Source organism: Pinus tabuliformis, chromosome 1_2 (genome assembly GCF_031772625.1).
Source record: "Pinus tabuliformis cultivar Carrire ecotype Pingquan chromosome 1_2, CPIR1, whole genome shotgun sequence".
Classification (NCBI taxonomy): domain Eukaryota; kingdom Viridiplantae; phylum Streptophyta; class Pinopsida; order Pinales; family Pinaceae; genus Pinus; species Pinus tabuliformis.
The window spans coordinates 716430151-716449780 of record NC_142298.1 but is presented as its reverse complement, the minus strand read 5'-3'; the positions used below and the strand labels follow the sequence as shown (position 1 = coordinate 716449780).

The following is a 19630-nucleotide window of genomic DNA, read 5'->3' as shown; positions in this document are numbered from 1 at the left end:
CATTGAATAGGATTATTTATCTTTGTTTTTCTTTGAGCCTGAAGCTCTGAGGGTTTAAGACCTTATTTACTCCTTTGACTAGTTTCGGAGGAGGTGATCCCACCCTACCTAGTCACCCCCTTTTTTCTTGTTTTAGCGAACAACTTATTGGAGCAGATTGGTTGGTTTAAGAATTAAAGATTCTACATTATTTTGGCATAGCATACTCTTTGCAACAAAATCGGGTCTAGTCTAAAGACAGTTTCTTGTGGTTTTCTGTGTAGTGAGGATCAAGCTGGAGGCATCCCATTATTACCAACCAAGGTATAGCGCAGACTACCGAAGTTTTGTTGTGGATTTTGAATTAGTGTCATACACCAGCGACGCTCATATATAAGGGTTTGGTCATTGTATTTTCTCCAAGGTGGAAAGGCACAGTCGAAGATACCTTTCCCAATGAATTAAATTACGTGCTAGGGTTCCTGAGACACCACGCTAGGTGCTAAGGCTGTGTAGCAGGAGTTGTGACATGCCCTAATTATTGGACATGGTTGTATCCACCTAAAAGGAAAAAAAACCTCAATCCCACGAAACTATGGGCAAATCCAAGCCCTCAACTTACAATTTTGATTGGCTATATCATCCAAAGGGGGATACAAGAGATCAATCTCTTAAATATGATGGTTCTGATAACGTATCAATGCTAGCTATTGGGCAAAACACAATGGCCAACACACTGGAACCAAAACAAAGTGAGTTAGTGAGTACAGTAGAGAATCAGCCCATGGAGGAGACCCCACTTTACTAATTCACTTGGTCGACAGAGCATGTCTCCAGATTGAATGTTACGAACCGTTACTCAGATGAATTCATAGTAAGATGTTATAAATGGTGTGCATTGATATTCCCGAAATGGAACGACGTGGACCACTTTGTCCATTTAATTAGATGTGACAGATTTTGCTTTTACCTTATGGTTGGAACAAATATGCCTTCTTCATTTTGGCTATCGTCAATCAGATTCATCACAAGTTCACCATCAAGAAAGAAACACAACACCAGTTCAATGCATGGGAGAGTGATTGGGGATTCACATCGTTCATGCCTCTACATGAATTTTACGACCCCACCAAATGATATTTGGTAGATGATACTTTGATTGTGGACGTAGAAGTCCGTGTAGCAAGGGTACCTGATTATTGGGCATATTATTCTAAAAAGAAAACAAATTTGTTTGCGCTAAAAAATCAAGGGGTGACTTGCTACATGAATTCTTTGCGCCAGAAATTATATCATATTCCTTACTTCAGAAAGGTTGTTTATCATATGCCCACAACTAAAAAAGATATACCCTCAAAAAGCATTCCATTGGCTCTGTTACCACATAATCTAGCAGGCCTTGGAGAGGGAAACCCTATAAGACAAAGAGCTAGACTATGTGATAATAATGGGACAATGGCTCACTATCACCACAGCTAAGGTCCACTGCTCTTTATGGACTTTCACAGATCGAAGGAGTCCCGGTAGGAAGGAGATCACTTAGAATAGATATGCTAGGTATAGGGAAAAAAGTGATCAAGATAGGGCTCATTCAAAAGAGGGGCTCAATAAAGGTACAAGGCTTCAAAGAAGCAAATCACTCTCTAAGAAAATCCCTAGAAAAGAAGGCACAAGACCTAGGGTTTTGAGGTTTTTCAATGGTAATAGGTATTCACAAGGTCAAGGCTCGAGAGAAAAGGCTTCTTGAGATATACTTCAACAAGTAATAAGCTCATACAACCTTCAAAGAATTCCCCAAGTTGAGGGAGAAGAAACTAGGGTTTCCCTCTTGGAGCAACACCTAGGGTAAGAGATTTTATGGATAAAACTTGAGTGGATGCCCACCAAACTTGGAGCATAGGTAGCCTAGATCGTAGCTTGATGTTTAGGCTCTCAAATTCCCAAAAAGTCTCCTTCCTAAAATTTTCCCTAGATTTTCACCCTAACCTTAAAAGGACCAAATTTTAAGAGGAAAAATTATGGATGAAAAGTAGAGATGACCACCAAAGACTTGGATTAGTGCCTTGTCCTTTATGCATATGGAATCTTAGAATGTTCAATATGATCTAGATCGTCTCTAAGGAGGCTTAAAAATGATGCCCTAGGTACCACGTTTAAGCATTTACCCACTTCAAAGATATGGAATTTCATGGACAGTTCAAAAATTTCCTCCACTAGGAATATTCATGACATGCCATATATTGAATAACATATGCAATGCTCAACTAGAAAGCCTTCCAAAATTAATATTCAATAATTGGGGCACAATTAGCACGTTCTAGAAGTAGCAATTCCATACATTAAACAAATTCAAGAGAAAAATTTCATAAACATTAAGCACTTACAAGATGGCATGCAATATATGCATCCAAGATCTAAGAAATAGCTCCAAAGAAGAAATGCAAATTAGCTCCAAATGTCAAAGTTCTCCAATTGCCAAAGAAACAAGTGTGAGTTATTCTCAAGAGATCCAATACAAATGTGATGATGATGATGAGTAGCTCAAATGAGCTTTCATCTATTTATACATGATCTATCAAGTCTAATTTTAACCTAAACGTCCCTCTTAGTTGTCAAATGGATGGAAAAACTAATTGTGGTTACAAGCCAACCACATATCCAATGAAGAATCATAAAGATAAACCGACAAGAGGGTCGAAATGTTGGCATCATCACTATGTGGACCTTCTTGAGGCATGCATTGAGCTCTCCTTCTGCCAAAGTGAGTCAAGAGGGTTCCATAAATCATCTACTAGAGGTTGGCCCCTAGGCATCTATACAAATCATCAAGTGGATCCTAGTTTTGTTTTTGGAGCACAAAATGTGTCTCATGGGTCTTCTGGTGATAGAAGAGCCTGAATTTGCTCCATCGTTGAGGGATCAGAAAATGGTGCTAGCCCTCCCATATCTTTAAGGGTGACATAATCCTCATATGGGCCTCAGATCAGCTACCAAACCACGTGTATACTACTAAGTCAATTGGGGGCATGATGGTCCAAGTGCATTATTTCATGAATAATATGGGGCAAAGCAAAAATTGTTGTGGTGTTGTAGGTGCCCATGGAATGAAGTAATGATGTTATGCAAGTACAAGAGTCTTGTGGCTCTCAACGGTTCACCTAGAGGGTGTCATATGCTCCTCTAGCGGACTTAGGCCCCAATTACGTTGCCCAGCCCAAGATGAAACCACCTGTCAATCACATATAATGTGCAGTGTTGCATCCTCACCACCAGGTACAATAATTCATTAGTGCATCTAAGTGAACCAAGCTTGTTAAACAATGGCATATTGAAACTTCATATCGGGCTCCTATTCCAAATTTGGGGCTTTAATCTCGAAGTAGTGTTACCTCCCTAGGTAGGAGTGGTTAATAGACAACCTTATTAGGTGTTATCAGTCGTTAAGGGGAAGACAGATCCCACGTACATCCTTCAATTAACAAGTGGCATGTGAATGATAATGAAATGGATGGGGGCACGAGGATCTCAAGGCCAAATGCCATGGGTGCAAGGATAGCAATGATGAGGGATGTCCACATATTGGGTATATAGATGTAGGAGGGAGAAATCACGTATACATGAGTTACTCCAGCCTTTGTTTTTCCACCTCTCTTTATTTGCCTTTTGCCTTTTCTTGGTTTTTATTTGTATTACTACTACGAACTCCAGGAAATGAGAGAATGATATAGAACAATTATTACCGAGCCTTAAGGTGTTGCAATTCATCGACCATCAAGGGTTAGGACTTGCATGGGTTCCTTAATGATGTGGGGGCACTCATAGGGCCCTAGGAACCAGGGTGATGGCCTTCATAGGGGATAGAGCTCATGTTTGGTTTTTGCCCACGTGTTATATTGAATGTCTCGGCCATCTTTTACATTTTATGATCTTCTTTTTCTTTTGTTCCTTGCTTGTGGCCATGATATGTTTTTAACTTTCTTTTAGCTACATCAACCTTTGGGGCAACATTTCTAGGCCCGACCTAAATATGTGAACAAGGGGTGGGGAGTGTGTTAGTGCCTTGTGGACCCAGAGAAGGAAAAAATGATGAAATAGGGCGTGTAATGTGCAGAGGGGAGTGAAAAATGTGGAACAGGAAAACAAGACCACACTACCAAAATTATGGTTTCCCAAGTAGTTCCCATCCTAAAGCCATAGGAAAATAAGGGAGATCCCACAGGAGTAAGAATTGAAGATTGTTAAAATCGGCAACTAGGGCTAAACTCCATGTGGGTCATCTTATTTATGGCGGCTAATATTTTTATTGGATCCCTCTCGTCGAGAGGTGTAGGATTGATCTAAAGATCATCTGATTCCGATAAGTATTTATGGCGATATGAATTTATTTTGATTATGGAATTATTATCAAGTCGACCAGCAACTTATGTAGGCTCTAGAAGCCCAAACGTCATGTATATTCATCATCTACGTTTTAGTATAAATAGAAGAGGATTTGAAGTCATTTGTATATACGCTCTTCATGTGATCTCCTCCTCTCCACGTCTTGGGTTTTTGGTGAAGGAGAGACACAAAAAGAGTAAGTTGGACTAAGTGTATGATGCCCTAGCCGCAGTACAAACATGCCCTAGCTGCAGGTCATAAAGATTCTTATATACAAATCATGGAGACCTTATACGTTGTTCAGATACGCTGGATGTGATATGTTGTTCATATACGCAGTTCATAATGGAAGTGATACGGTGTTTATACGTTGGACATATTACGTTGTTCATAGTTCATGATAAGGATATATACGAAGACATTTAAATGCAGGCCATGACATACATACGCAAGCAAATGAAGAAACCCTACCTGCTGTAAAAGAGATATATATATTGATCCGGATTTAGACAGGAACGCAATAGATTACAGAGATAACCATAAATACAGAGATGCGATAACCATAAAAACAGAGATGCAGCGGAAATAATACTTCATTTCATTAATGGAGAATACTGAAATATGCTTACAAATAGAAATAACCCAGCTAGGGCGATGGTAGCTTATCTCTGAGAAGAGATGTGCGGCTGCATGCCTCTGAACTGTTCCAAAAACTGTATTACAATGAGGCTCGAAGGCCTATTTATTGTTGAGAAACAATGGAAAACCCTTCACATCCCGAAACCTAGCCCTAGAAGATGAAACGCCAAATTGTGGGCCCCGTTTGGGTAAATTGGTACATCAATTTCCCGGGGTTCAAACTTTGGCATACGATCTCCATTTGACGCGTACGATAGCTCGTTAGAAAGATCTATCCGAGTACTACCACTTTGGGAGGCAACATCGGTCCATGGACCCATGTTGCCCCAGATTCCCAAAAAAACGTCGTTTAGGGCCTCAAAACGGCTCCAGAAGTTCAGGACCCGAAAAACTGCTAAAAATAGTAAATTGTGCTACAATTTAGGAAACTGAAAAGACTGAAAGAGACAGTTGTGGGGGTCCAAATGGGTTGGTGGGTGGCCACCAACATCCACCTGGATCATTCCTCCCCCCTTAGGAAGCAATGGTCCCCATTGCGTTGAGTTCCTCCATCTGCTGAACTTGTCCTGCAATCTCCGATGTGTCCAGTGATGGTGGGAAGCATGGTTGACGATGGTCCACATTGAACATTTGGTGCATGCGAAGGAATGGAGGAATGTTGTGCTTCAGAGCATTGTTGTCCATAGCCTTGGTACTGCTGTAAGGACCATGTCGGAGTGGTCTGAGCTTCTGATGGGTTCTGGTAAGGCGTTCTCTCTGCAGATGCAACCAGACTTTGTTGCCCACTTGAAGCTTGTGTGATACCCCTGTGGGTGAGGAGAAGTTGTTCCTGTGTTCTGTCATGACCGTATCCCTTTGCTGCTGCTGCTGCGTGGAGGAACCCTTTGCAGGGGTCATGGATGTAGCAACGATCTTCCCCTTACTTTGGGAGTGAACCAGACAAATGAATTTCCTGGTCTGTGATATGAGCTTGCTGCCTTTCTTGGTAGTGATCAAAGATGTGGCGGTAGGTGGGGCTACCTCTGGTATCCTGTATAATGAATTATTCAAAGAAATAATGACAGCACGAGGCCTGGACTCATACACAGCATGTCGCCTCCACAAGTATGGTTGGCCTAATAATACATCACAAACATCCAGAGGTGTAACATCACACAATACCTCGTCTGTGAAGGGCTTGATGTTGTAGGGAAGGCGACACTGCTGGCGAACTTTGAGATCTCGTCCTTCATGAAGCCACCTGATATTGTACGGCTGTGGGTGTGGTGTAGTCGGTAGGCCCAACCGCTTCACGACCTCTGCTGAAATGAGGTTCTTTTGGCTGCCACGGTCGACAATGAATTGTAGCGGTGAACCCTTCACCCACATCTGTGAGTGGAAAAGACGCTCCCCTTCCTCTGGATTTTCGGGCTCATCTTTCTGGATCTTGGCGGTGGCAACAGTGGCGCTGGGATCCGCATCAATGATCTGCTTCCCTTTGACATTCCCCTTGTCAGGTTCTGGCTCAGGGTCGGAACATCCATCTGATTCGGAAGCCTTCAATTCGGCCACCAATGACTGCTTGGTCCGACACTCACTTGTGTTATGAGTGGGACTCTTGTGGAACTCACACCACTTTCCTGTGTCCTTCCTTGGCTTCGTGGTGTTGTTCTTTTCTTGCGGCTTCGACGGGTTGTCTTGGGTCACCCCGCCTTGGCTTTGTCCTTTGGGCTTCGGATTTGCAGATCCAAAGTCTCGCTTCTTCTGTTTGAACTTTTGTTCGATTTTGACAGCGTATCGGTATGCTGTGCCGAGTGAGGGGATGTTCAAGAACCCCATCTCTTCCTGGATGTATCTGTGTAGGCAGCCGCGGTATTTGAGTACCAAATGCAACTCAGAATCTTTGATACCCAACTGTGTGCGAAGGGTATGAAAAATGTTTGTGAACTCCGGCACATCTTGGTCTCGTCCCTGCCGCAATGTGGTCCATTTGATGTATTTGTCCTCATAGCTTCCGACAGGGTAGTACTGCTCCTTGATGGCATCCCGAAAGTCATTCCAAGTGGGTGCGGCCGAAAATAGTGAGTCTGTACTTTCATCCTTCTGCTCGCAGTAGGTTTCCCACCAGTCCTTGACGTGGGGGGCTGCTTTGAGAAGAGCAAAAACAATCTTTTCCCGACTTGAAAATTCGTGAACAGAAAAATACCCATCTAGCAGATTTAACCATTTATCTACAGCATCTGCATCTATATGTCCCTCGAAGATGGGGATTTCAAAATTAACTTGTACCTTGAAGGGTGTGGCATTTCCAGAGTCGCTGTTGGAAGCCGATGCGTCGCCTCTGGGTAGCCGCTGAAGGATCTGCGCAAAGCTATCCATCATCGCGTTCCTTTGCCGCTCGAGCGCTTCTTCGAGCAAGATTTTGATAGGATCTCCTGCTCCCTCGTCTTTCTTCTCATCCGCCATGGGAGGCCGTCGGGATTTGCGAGGCTGGTCTTGCAAAGGTTCGACCAATTCAAGCCCTAACTCCTTATATCCCGACCTCGTTGGGGACATGCAAAGAAAAACAGAGAAAAAGCAGACCGCTCTGATACCACTGATCCGGATTTAGACAGGAACGCAATAGATTACAGAGATAACCATAAATACAGAGATGCGATAACCATAAAAACAGAGATGCAGCGGAAATAATACTTCATTTCATTAATGGAGAATACTGAAATATGCTTACAAATAGAAATAACCCAGCTAGGGCGATGGTAGCTTATCTCTGAGAAGAGATGTGCGGCTACATGCCTCTGAACTGTTCCAAAAACTGTATTACAATGAGGCTTGAAGGCCTATTTATTGTTGAGAAACAATGGAAAACCCTTCACATCCCGAAACCTAGCCCTAGAAGATGAAACGCCAAATTGTGGGCCCCGTTTGGGTAAATTGGTACATCAATTTCCCGGGGTTGTAACTTTGGCATACGATCTCCGTTTGACGCGTACGATAGCTCGTTAGAAAGATCTATCCGAGTACTACCACTTTGGGAGGCAACATCGGTCCATGGACCCATGTTGCCCCAGATTCCCAAAAAAACGTCGTTTAGGGCCTCAAAACGGCTCCGGAAGTTCAGGACCCGAAAAACTGCTAAAAATAGTAAATTGTGCTACAATTTAGGAAACTGAAAAGACTGAAAGAGACAGTTGTGGGGGTCCAAATGGGTTGGTGGGTGGCCACCAACATCCACCTGGATCATATATACACTTAAATGGATGCTGAAATAGACTGCTCATCAACGCAGCAAGATATATACAGGCCATGATACATACAGGCAATACAACGCAGCAAGAACACAACATGATATATACACGCTGTCAATGATATACACGCTGTAATATATAACGCAGTTGTAGAGACACTTATACGCTGGTATAAGGGACACTTGGAGATATGTTCACGCAGTTAAGGGAGCCACAGTCAAGGGTGAAAGCCGCAGTAGGAGCCGCAGTCAATATAAGGGTGCCACAGTCATGACAAACCGCAATTGCAATCAGGACAATCAAGTCTCGGTCAACTACTTGATGATCACTACCTCTGTCTAGACATGGTGTGAGGAGAAGGGTCATAGTAATACATCCTGGGCATAACTATACGAATCTGTCTATGTCACAGAAAGCATAGCATATGCAATGATCTTGATGACATATACATTGTCATCTATCACAGTGTATGAAGACTCATGACCTTGAAGACTTGATGGGCAGTAATGTTGATATAGCAGTCAATGGTATGACTGTAACCATCTTCAGTGGAATTGTGTCATCATATTCATTGACATGCCAACATATATGGCATGGGCAGCAGCATGATGTAGATCATGGGCAGCATGATGTATGGGCAGCACAGTGATGTATGAGATCATGAGCAGCATGATGATGCATGATGCAGCATGAAGGTACTACACGGTAAGGTGCAGCAAATGGACGAGATGCAGCACTATGATGGGTGAAGGAGTCACCTTAGAGAATCAGTTGAAGCAATATGTCTTCAACTGATCTCTGCAGATATCAAAAGTCAAAGTGTTGACTTCTATTGTAAATGTACTATCTCTCTCTCTCTTTCTCTACTGAACTTTGAAGAACATAAAAGAAGAATTGATCAAGGGTTTCCCCACATTGTGGGGTTTGTCCCTGGCTAACGCCACATCTTGTGGCCTCCTATCTTTGCTTGTCTTCTGCTATTTATATTTATGTTCTATCTGCAGTTTACTTTAATGCTGATGTGATTGCTAATCTGGAAAAGATAATGAGCTAACTGTGAAAATTGAAATAAATTGCTCTAACATAGAACATACCTAAAATTAACAAAGATTAACCCCCCCCCTTAAGGTGATGGAACAAAACCACAGTCAAAGCCTTTCCTTCTTCCAAGTTACCCAACAATCCATGCCCGAAATTCCCAATGAAAAACAAGCGTAAGTACCTGATCACACAATGATAAACATACCTTTTGGATCAAATTGCCCACCTTCTAACCTATGCTCTTAACAGATGGGCGAGAAAACATATAACTAATGCAAGGAGCGGAGATAAAGTGACACATTACATCGACTACAGGTGGCTCTCAGGGGCTGCTGGTTGTTGGCTGAAGAAGATGAATAGGAAAGAATCTCTCCTAGGGGTCCCCACTTGGTGGGTAACATCTGGCTCCAACTGGGACATGAGCTCACTGTTAAGCGCATGATCCATGTACTGGAATGGGGAGGTCATGAGAACTCCAACAATCTCCTGCGACATAGACTAGTGCCTTTCTCACCACAAAACAACTATTGGAAGCATGTGCACTAGGCATACTTTATCGCCCATGTTTTCCCAAATAATAAAATCATATAAAAAAAAGTAAATTTATTCTAAGGTGCAATTTTAATCTATAATGCAATCTATTTTAGCATGAGAAACTGATATGATGATGTTAGCTATGTAAAAAAAACATGCAATGCTCCTACACTAGCATGCATGCTAACACATTATGCAAGAGCTAAGTGTAGTAATAGAGCCAATATAACCAACACATTATTATATCAATGTAACAAAACTCGCCCCTATAAGTGATCAAGAGATAGGGTAACCAAATATCACATCCTCCTTAGCAAGATTAGCATGATGAATCATAAGGGTGGGAGGTGGGAAAATAAGATGAGCATGAATTAAGGATCATGGATGAGAAGGAAAAAGAGGAATCCAACATGTGTCATTGGATCTTATCTTGCAACGAAGGGATGGATAATTCAGCAACCAAGCTCATAAAATTTCAATGAAGAGCAAGCTCGAGCATATCCTCCTTATGACATGAGGAGATTGATGGTTCATACGTATCCATAATCACATCATCCTGATTATCGAGGAAAGAACAAGGTGTGCTACAATCATCATATCTTGGGAAGAACCACAACCCCCTTTCAAGGCATTGGAGAGGTTCCTCAATCACATGCCTCCCAAGAGATTCATCAAGAGAGGCTTCAAGCTCCTCTTGGTTAATAATGACATTATGACAATTTGATTGAGGATCATCATCATGAAACATATAAAATAGGCCCTTCTAGTGAGCCATTTCTTTCCATGCAAATTTTCAAGAGATTCTGATATGGAGTCCCTAGGGTGAACTTGAAATGCCTTGAGATATGCTTGTTTCCCCATAAAAGCATCGAATTTGAGGCTTAATGAAGAACTAGGGATTCGTTTTTCCAATGGAGTCACCAAATAATGATCTATATTGTCATTAGGGAAGAAGGTAAATATTTCGTAAAGGTAGACTAACTTCCTCCTTGACAATGGTGCCAAAATGTTACCACAAAATCTAGCAGGCCTTAGAGAGAGAAACCCTACAAGACAGAGCTAGACTAAGTGTTAACAATGGGGCAATGGCCCACAGTCACCACAGCCAAGGTCCCCTACTCTTTACGGACTTTCATCGATGGGAGGAGTCCTGGTAGGAAGGAGATCACTTAGAAGAGATATGCTAGGTATAGGGCACGAAGTGATCAAGATAGAGCTTATTCGAAATAGAGGCTCAATAATGGTACAAGGTTTCAGAGAAGCAAATTGCTCTCTAAGAAAAGCCCTAAAAAAGAAGGCACAAGAATTAGAGCTTTGAGATTTAGGTATTCACAAGGTCAATTCCCGAGAGAAAAGGCTTCTTTAGATATATTTCAACAAGCACTAAGCTCATACAACCTTCAAATAAGTCCCCTAGTTGAGGGAGAAGAAACTAGGGTTTCCCTCTTGGAGCAACACCTAGGGCAAGAGCTTTTATGGATGAAACTCATGTGGATGCCCAACAAAATTAGAGCATAGGTAGCCTAGACCCTAAGCTTAACGTTTAGGCCCTCGAATTCCAAAAACTCCTCCTCCCTAAAATTTCGATGCAAGCGCTAGATTTTCGCCCTAGCCTCAAAAGGACTGAATTTTAAGAGGAAAAATTATCGATGCAAAGTAGAGATGACCACCAAGGACTTGGATTAGTGCCTTGTACTTTGGGCATATGGAGTCTTAGAATGTTCAAGGTGAGCTAAATTGTCTCTAATAAGGCTTAAAAATGATGCCCTAGGTACCACATTTAAGCATTTACCCACTTCCAAGATATTGGAATTTCATGGAGAGTTCAAGAATTTCCTCCACTAGGAATATTCATTACATGTCATACATTGAATAGCATATGAAATACTAAACTAGAAAGCCTTCCAAAATTAATTTTCAATAATTAAGGCACAATTAGCACATTCTAGAAGCAACAATTCCATACATTAAACAAATTCAAGAGAAAATTTCATCAACATTAAGCACTTACAAGATGACATGCAATATATCCATCCAAGATCCAAGAAATAGCTCCAAAGAAGAAATGCAAATTAGCTCCAAATGTTAGAATGCATTCCAAAAGATTATCCAGTGGCCAAAGAAACAAGTGTGAGTTCTTCTCAAGAGATCCAATTCAAGTGTGATGATGATGAGTAGCTCAAATGAGCTCTCATCTATTTATACGTAACATATCAAGTCTAATTTTAGCCTAGAAGTCCCTCTTAGATGTCAAATGAAGGGAAAAACTAATTGTGGTTACAAGCCAACCACATAGCTAATGAAAAATCATAAAGATAAACGTACGAGAGGATTGAAATGTTGGCGTCATCACTACATGGGCCTTCTTGATGCATGTGTTTAGCCCTCCTTGTGCCACAGTGAGTCAAGAGGGTTACATAAATCATCTACTAGGGGTTGGCCCCTAGACATCCATGCAAATCATCAAGCGAATCCCAGTTTTGTTTTTGGGTCACAAAATGGGTCTCATGGGTCTCCTGGTGATAGAATGGCCTGAATTTGCTCCATCGTTTACGGATCGGAGAATGGTATTAGTGCTCCTATGTCTCTTTAAGGGTGAGACAATCCTCACTGGGCTTGGAGCAACTACCAAGCCATGAGTACATTGTTAAGCCGACTGGGGGCATGTAGGTCCAAGTGCATCATCTCATGAATAATATGGAGCAAAGTGTGGATAGTTGTGGTGTTGTAGGTGCCCATGGAATGAAGTAATTATGCTCTGCAAGTACAGGAATCCCATGGCTCTCAATGCTTCACCTAGAGGGTGGCATATGCTCCCCTAGTGGACTTAAGCCTCAGTTAAGTTTCCCAACCCATGATGAAACCACCTGCCAATAAGATATAATGTCCAGTTTCGCATCCTCACCATCAGGTACAATAATTCATTAGTGCATCTAAGTGAACCAAGCTTGTTAAACAAGGGCATATTGAGACCTCATATGGGGCTCCTCTTCCAAATTTGGGGCTTTAATCTTGAAGTAGTGTTACCTTCCTAGGTAGTGTTGAAGAATGTAACTAGGTTTGGTCTTCATATTTATATTTGAGTTAAAGAATGAAAAAGAATTTATTATTATTATTATTATTACTTATTAAAGCATGGGTTTCATGCTTGGGTCATCATGTTTTAGGTCAAAGTCCCCATTGAGGATTCCAAGGTTTATTCTGAGTCATTAGGGTCATTGTCTATTTAAAGAGACCCTTCTTGGGCTTTTGAATCATGTAAAAAGGTTTATTATTGAGTCAAATAAGGCATTTGTCACCTCCACACCAAGTTAGCCTCAAAGAGATCAAGTCGGCCTCAAAATGGGTAATTCGACCTCACCAAAAGCCTATATATACGAGCAGTTTGAATTCATTTGGAGATATCAACTCAACAAGTTCGATCTATATCAAGGAAGAGCATAAAAGTGTGAAGTTCAAGGTGAAGAAGGAAGAAATACAAGTCAGAGTTTTTGGGCTATATCTTTCTCTCTTTTATGCGAAGTTACTAGGATAGTTGTTGGATCAAAGTTCTGTTGCTAGGAGGGTCAAATTTCTGGAAGTGTTGGGTCGAAGATTCTGCTGTTGGAAGGTTGAAATTCTAGATTTGTTGAGTCGAAGTGCTGCTGTTGCAAGGCCGAAGATCAAGGTCAAAGTTGTTAGAAGGGTGGGTTGACTTGGTGGTTGGAGGAGGTCTGTGTCTAGGTTGAAGAGTCTTGGATTATCTCATCTTAACTATTGAAGAGAGAAGTTTTACTGGGTTTTCCCCTAGATAGGGACTTTTCCTTGGCAAAGTGCCTACATCTTATGTCTCTCGTTCTTGTGATCTTCATACACATATAATTTGGTAATTGCTTGATGAAAGATAATATAACAAAGATATAAAAGAAGCCAATACAATTCACAAGTAATTATCAAGAAAGAGAAATCTAACCCTAACTCTACTAGCATTGATTTCTCAACATGGTATCAGAGCTAAGGTCAGGGAAGATTGGAGATCACTCTATTGGCTTGAAATAAAGGACTACTCCCTCTATTATAAGATACTTGAAAATGGTATTCAACATTGCAGGAAGCTGGATCAAAAGGATCATCTACAACTTATTCAACAAAGTCAAAGACAAAGGGTTTTTGGCTGCACTCACAGGTTCACTCAATGATGACAATGCATGGATTATTGATAGTGGAGCATCAAGACACATGACAGGAGATAGCAAACAACTTCATACTATATCAAAGGAACAATCTTCTCATAGAGTGGAATTGGTAGACAACAAAAGCTATGATGTTAAAGGTCTGGGATCAACTTCTTTAAAGTTGGACAATGGAGCAAAGCTACATCTCAACAATATACTATATGTTCTAGGTTTGAAAAAGAATTTACTTTCAATTTCTTGCTTAGAAGATAAAGGTGATAGAGTTGCTTTTGTAGATGGAAAGGTTTTGGCTTGGGGTAAAGATTCAAGCATTGATAAAGCTAGAGTCACTGGAATTCATGAAGGAAGTTTATATAGAGTATTAACACCATCTCCTCAAGCCCTAGTTCACATGGAAATCAATCCCATTAAACTATGGCATAGAAGATATGGTCATTTACATTACAAGGTTATTCCCTCTCTCAACAAATTGGTAAATGGAATTCCCAATATTAAAGAAGATCGTGAAGGAATATTTAAGGGATGTACCTTAGGAAAGAATACAAGGAAACCATTTACAAGCAATGAAACAAGGTGTAAAGAAATATTGGACCTTATCCATTCAGATGTATGTGGGCCTATGTCTGACAAATCACTTGGAGGTCATCTCTATTATGTAACCTTCATTGATGATCACTCTAGAAAGACATGACTCTATCTACCCAAAACAAAGGATGAAGTATTTGAAAATTTTAAGGAATTTAGCTCTGAAGTCGAGACCTTAACCGAAAGAAGAATAAAGACTTTAAGATCCAATAATGGTGGAGAATACACTATAAAAGAAATAACTACATATTGCAAAGAAGTAGGAATTAAGAGGGAGCTCATTCTTCCCTACAATCCTAAACAAAATGGAGTTGTAGAAAGGAAGAATAGAACACCTAAAGAATGTATTCGAACAATGATCTTTGATCAAGACATTCCAAAATTTTTATGGGGAGAAGTTGCAATCACTATTGTATATATTCAAAATAGAAGTCCTCATGGAATCCTCGATAATATGACACCTGAAGAAGCATTCACAGGAAGGAAGCCTTGTGTGGAACATCCCTAAATATTTGGATGTCTTGCCTATATCCATGTTCCAAAGGACAAACGAAAGAAGTTGGAATCTACAAGCATTAAAGGGATTTTTGTTGGCTACAGTGTTTCTTCAAAGGCATATAGAATCTACATCAAACAAGTAAGATGCATTAAAGTAAGCAAGGACGTTATATTTGATGAAAATCATGCCTACAAAAGATCCAAAGATATTCCTATTGATTTTTATGATGAAGACATACCATTATTCGAAGAAGAAGAGCACCATGACAATCCTACTACAAATCAAGAAGAAGAAGAAGAAGAAGAAGGACCAAGTGAGCCTATTCAACCTGTCATCATACCCGACACAAGGAAAGGCAAAATTGGTTAAAAGCTACCCTTGAAGATGTCGAAGGACATGGAGCTATCAAAGGAACCTTTAGAGAAAGAAAAAGACCAAAAAGATATTTTGGATATGTTGCATACATAATAAAACTAATAGAAGTTGAACCAACTACATTTGAGGAAGTTGCTCATCAAGAAGTATGGAAGAAAGTTATGTAGGAAGAATATCAATCCATCTTGAAGAATGGGGTTTGGGAAATTGTTCCTAAACCTAGTGACAAATCGGTTTTCACTTCTAAATGGATCTACAAGATCAAATGCGTTGTTGATGGAAGCATAGATAAGTACAAAGCTAGATTTGTTGCTAGGGGTTTCTCTCAACAGGAAGGCATAGGCTATGAAGAAACCTTTGCACCTACTACGAGATATATTATTATAAGATTTTTGGTTTCATTGGCTGCAACAATGGGATGGAATATCTATCAAATGGATGTAAAAACAACATCTCTGAATGGGACCATCGATGAAGAAGTATATATTGAATAACCTGAAGGATTTGAAATAAATGGCAAGACACTCATGTTTGTAGACTCAAGAAGGCCCTATATGGTTTGAAGCAAGCTCCTAGGGCATGGTATGCAAGAATGGGTGCATGCCTTCTAAGAATTGGGTTCGTCAAAAGCTATGTTGATCCAAATCTCTATATCAAGGTTGTGGATAATGGGTCAATCATTATTCTACTATATGTGGATGATCTATTTATTACAGGTGTAGAGCAAAGGATACAAGAATGCAAGAAGATGTTGGCAGCCAAATTTGAGATGAAGGATCGAGGTCTAATGCATTATTACTGAGGATTGGAAGTATGGCAGAAACCTGGGGAAATTTATTTGGTGCAAGGAAAGTGTATAATCAAGTTGTTGCAGAAATTCGGTATGATGGATTCCAAGCCCATGACTACTCCCATGATCACCAATCTTAAGAAGTGATCCAGGATGATCTCGTCTAATCAGTTGCACAGGTTTAGTTTCGTCGTCAGCGTTCAGTGTCTGGTATCGTCAGCTTCGATAGTGATGTTTATGGTTCAGGGTGTCCAATAATGTTTATGGTTTTCATGGTGTTCGGCGAATATGGTTTGATACCTAGGTGTTGACATGTGATTGTCTTCAATTCCGCAAGGATTTGATCGTCGAAATGGATTTGTTCACCACCTTGCAGGTTTTGGTTGTCGACGGGTTTTGTCGTCATGTGATGTCGTCGCAAAAGTGGCTTTGTGACGAAGATGTGTGTATGGGTTTGAATGTCCCTTTGTGACCACTAGTTGTAAATGGTTTTTGATGTAAAGTCTAAAACCTAACCTAAGACCTAAAACCCTAAATCTACATCTAAAACCTCAAACCATACATTAAAACCTAATACATTACCTCTATGCATTAAACCATGTGTTAAAAAATGCATAAACTTAACCCTAAGTCTACAACCTCTCGGACCATAATACAAAACATTACAATGTATTAAAAACATTACAAACAAAACCATGTAAGAAAACCCATTCAGGGTATTGCAAAAGCATATTAAAACATTACAAACTATGTAACCAAAATATAAAACTTAATACAGTCCTAACCGTCGACCTAAACCGCAACGAAGTTAACCACAGCGGACAATGTGATCAGCTGCAAAGATTAACCATCAGGGTTAGCATTGGAGTATACCGCGCGGGGAATTGTATCAAACCGTGTCATGTGTGTGAATGGGAGTAGCAGTCGGAGGTCAACATTCATCACACAGTTAGTTAACTGCAACATGAACACTGCACCATAGCTGTCACATATAAAACTGTCAGAGCACCGCAAGCCGGAACCATCGAGGATCAACATGGAGGTGGCAGCCTACAGTTAGACCGCGGCAGTCACATGCTGGTTGTCTCCCCTTCGCCCGATTAACAAACAAATAACGGTCTTCGAATTAATATATGGTCTATTATTGGGTTTTTGTTGGAGTTTTTGGATATTTAATTAAACTACCATGGAACCTTATCCCTAGGTGTCAAACCACGATATGGCCGAGACTCATAAACCCAAATTTCAGCCAATTCATGCCAATCTTGGGCATAAGGAGTTCGAATGCATCTAGAGATTATAAAAGGCAGTTTTGCTCATTGAAGGGGGGAGAGTGGTTTTGAAATTTTGTGTGCAAATTCTGGAGGTTAGAGGTTGTTTTGTTTTCAGTGTAACAGGAGCATCCGGAGTCAGAATTGGGAACCGTGACAGTCGTTGGAAATATGGTTCAGAGAGCTTTCTTATGAAAATTACTAGAAGTGTCTGCGTGCACATTCAGTTTGGTCAAGTTTCTATGTAACCGACCTCTTCGGTATCAATCCTAATAAAGCGATCGCCCATCTTGAAAGCGGACCCGGAGACATAGTCCATCAAGGACGGACTCCGTAATCAACCTTGATGTTTGGTATCGTTGTGTATTTGTTGTTTTCATTTTTGTCTGGCATCTTGCTTATGTTTATCATCTGTTGTAAACTCTTTCTTCTCAAGCAGTTCTCACAGTTTCAGCACTTTAAGTTAACCTTCATTTCACTGTTGGCATAATCAATTCTACTTCAGTTTTAACATATGATCATTTCAGATCATATAATTTGGTATCAGAGCAGGTTGCATTTGTGAAATTTGTCAGTGAATGTTAACCAGGTCAAAGTCACAACGTGGAGAAGGAATCCTCAAGAAAATCGATACAGATATTGGAAAGCGAAGATTCATTCATAAGTCGACCATGACAGGATTTGATGCTGGTGAAACGCCAGAAACTAAGATGAGTGATGAACAGTTTCAGCAAGCATTCTTGACTATGCAACAAATGTTGGGAGAAATCTACTAAGATAAGAAGGCAAGAGATGCAACTTCTTCTTCAAAGACATCGAATAAGGACAAAGGTAAAGTCAAGGCTGATAAACCACCTTCACCTCCATCATCTTCATCATCATCATCTTCTTCTTCTTCTAGTGCAGAATCTAAAACAGAAAATAAACCTAAGAAAACATCTCTTTTGAAACTTGATGTAAAATTTGAGTTACCTACTTATGATGGTGAAATGAATCCTAAAAATTTAGATAACTAAATTAAGCAGTTAGAAGTGTATTGTCGTATTCAGAACATTTCTGACGATAAAACAAAAATTCAGTTAGCTACACTTAGAATGGGGGGAACAACTTTAATATGGTGGGAAAGTAAAACTCAGATAGATGTAAAGCGGAAAGGAAATGTAATCTCTTCATGGTCTAAGTTTAAAAGCTCTTAGGAAAAAATTCTATCCTTTAGGATACATGTAGCAATTTGTTATTGATTGGCAGCATTTGAGGCAAAGTACAGGGAAAAGTGTTCAGGAGTTCAGAAAGAAAGCATTGGCGCTTGGTATTTCATTGGATACACGTGAAACTTTATTAAAATACATCGGCAGTTTACATTCATATTTGCAGCATACATTATTGATGTTTAATCCTGATGATTTTGATGAAGTGTGTGTTCAAGCCATACATATTGAATCAGGTGGCAGACCATTCAAGTTTTCACTGCAATCATCCAAAGAGTTGGAAATCAAGGATTCAAATGACAGTAAGGGGAAGAACAATTCGAAGAGAAAGAAATCAGCAATAGCTCAGAAGGAAAGACCTACTTGTTCTCATTTCCAGAGAATCGGTCATGATGAATCTAAGTGTTGGAAACTTCATCCAGAACTTAAGCCCAAAAAGTTCCTTAAGGAGAAGGATGAAAGAAAAGCAATTGCAACAGTTCAGCAACATCTAGGTTCCGATTCAGGTGATGAAAGGAGTATAACTGCCATAGTTTCGACAGGTAAAACTTCTGACATTGGTTCAAGTTCGAATACTATTGCATCTTCATCAAACATAAATCCTTCAAATGAGGATAAAAGAGTTGTGTTTAACATAAGAATAACTTCTAAGCACACAAAGATAGATACAATGTTTGACAATGGATCACAGGCCAATTTAATATCTAAATATTTAGTTAAGAATTTGTGTTTGGAGACACGGAATCATCCAAGACCTTACCCATTAGGATGGCTAAATAAATCAACTCAGATAAAAGTCACAAAACAGTGTCAATTAAGATTTGCCATTACAGCTAATTACATTGATGAAGTGGAATTAGATGTGGTTCCAGTAGACATGTGGAGTTGTCTTAGGAAGTCCTTATCTTTATGATCGTGATGCAGTAT

General features: G+C 40.2%; 1 pseudogene; it reads left to right on the top strand.

The window, feature by feature from the left end:
* The first annotated feature begins 574 nt into the window (after nucleotides 1-574).
* Nucleotides 575-19630, top strand: part of LOC149207749 (ubiquitin C-terminal hydrolase 12 pseudogene) — a 77310-nt pseudogene continuing 58254 nt past the window's right edge.